At 49.4% G+C, this 2020-nt stretch overlaps 1 pseudogene; it reads left to right on the top strand.

Moving 5' to 3' along the window:
- The first annotated feature begins 1403 nt into the window (after positions 1 to 1403).
- LOC136133127 (E3 ubiquitin-protein ligase RBX1 pseudogene) lies at positions 1404 to 1726 on the top strand (annotated as a pseudogene).
- The last annotated feature ends 294 nt before the right edge of the window (positions 1727 to 2020 follow it).

Raw genomic sequence — 2020 nt, 5'->3', positions numbered from 1 at the left:
GCTACTCTCAGTCACAATGGCCTTTTTCCCCTACATCCTGCAGTATGCACCTCGAAAATACTTCACGTAACAGTTATCACCTCTTCAAAATGAGCAATCGTTGAAAGCTTTGTTTTTTTGGTCGCACCACGCAGCACGTGGGATCTTAGTTCCCCGACCAGGGCTCGAACCCGCGCCCCCTGCAGTGGAAGCGTGGGGTCTTAACCACTGGACCGCCAGAGAAGTCCCATATATTTTTTTTATTTTTTATTTTTTGGCTGTGCCGCGCAGCTTGTGGGATCTTATTTCCCTGACTAGAGATTGAACCTGGGCCCCGGCAGTGAAAGTGCAGAGTCCTAACCACTGGACCACCAGGGAATTCCCTGAAAGGTATTTTAAAATCTAAATCAGATCACTCTGATTTAGGTTACTCTTCTGCTATGAGATCTCCACGGCTGAAATTGGAATTATTTACCATGGCCTAAGAAAAACCTAACAATTTATTGTACAGACTCTGAGAGTAAAAGGGGGAGGGTGCTAGTAATAATCATATTGGGACAAGAGATATAAACTGGGCGGTCACGCTATCTGAGGGGCCTGCCCTTCATGGCACCGTCTCTGCTTATCTGTTCCTTGAACAGATGGGACATCTCCTTGCCACAGGGCCTTTGCACTTACTGGGTATTTTGCCAAAATGTCCTCCCCAGTCTCACCCTTCTGGTCTCACCCCTCCACCCCCTCATTTCTCTGTGGTGTTATCTCATCTGTTTCTCTCATTGGCACTTTATCATCATATAAAATCCTTATTTATTTGCTTAGGTGTGTTTTGTTTTGTTTTAAAATCTCTCTCCCCTGCTAAAACGTGAGGCCAGGACAGAGGGGACCTGTCTGTCTTGTTCACTATTCTATCCCCTGCCCGTAGCACACAGTAGGCCTGGTACATGGATGGATGGATGTGCCCTGTTCATCCCTGCAGGTCCGGCGGGGCCAGGTGACCTCAGAGGAGCCTCCTGCGTCCTGGGACTGGAACCATCCTCACGTCTCCAGCCGTCTGGGCTGTGGGAACAGGCAGAGGCTTTTCTCTTGTGATCCGGCAGACACAGAGCAGAGTTGTTAGCTCCTGGTTGCCAGCTGAGCCCTCCCACACACTTACACCTTTGAGATGGAAGGTGGTTTTGCGTTGGAGACTTAGCTCTTGCCAGAGAGACGTACATGTCTCATGTCCTGAGATGCGGGGGCAAAGGTGAAGTTCAACCGACAGCTTTTAGTGAAGGAAGACGTCTGGAGACTCCCAAGGTGGTGGATGATTCTGCAGGGAGTCAGGGTTTTGTAGGCGCTTGGCTGAGTCTCCTAGGGGAAGTGGTGGTGGTGGTGAGACTCTGGAGACCTCCACCAACATTAACATGCACAAGGGTCTGTGTGTTTCCAAAATGGCGGCGGGGATGGATGTGGATACCTGGGGTGGCGCCAGCATCAGTGCAGGCAAGAAGCGCTTTGACATGAAAAGGGGGAAATGTGGTAGCCCTCTGAGCCTGGGACAGCGTGGTTGGTAACTGTGCCGCCTGCAGGGACCACGTTATGAATCTTTGCGTAGAATGTCGAGCTAAGCACGTGTCTGCTACTTCTGAAGATGTGCCGTTGCATGGGGGAGTTTAAGCACTTCTCCTGCAACTCCTGCTGCCTCAAAACACGGTAGTTGTGTCCGCTGGACAAGAGAGAGCGGGAATTCCAAACGTATGAGCATTAGAAAAAGGCATTCTTTGATCAAGCTCAACTGTTTTGTTCTTCATTTAATGACTTGCCCTCCTGTTACTTAATTGTTCAATAGAACTGTGTCTCTCCTGCTTTGTCTTTTCAGTTTGCTCTTCCGGCAACCTTCTGTGTCAAATAAAATCTACTTTCCTAAATTCTAAAAAAGTGTTCTGGGAATTCCCTGGCAGTCCAGTCCCTGTGCTTCCACTGCAGGGGGCATGGGTTCAATCCTTGGTTGGGGAATTAGGATCCTGCAAGCAAGCCGCCTGGCACAGCCAAAAAAAAAGGA

Source organism: Phocoena phocoena, chromosome 13, assembly GCF_963924675.1.
Source record: "Phocoena phocoena chromosome 13, mPhoPho1.1, whole genome shotgun sequence".
NCBI classification, from domain to species: Eukaryota; Metazoa; Chordata; class Mammalia; order Artiodactyla; family Phocoenidae; genus Phocoena; species Phocoena phocoena.
This window is presented reverse-complemented; position numbering and strand designations above follow the sequence as displayed.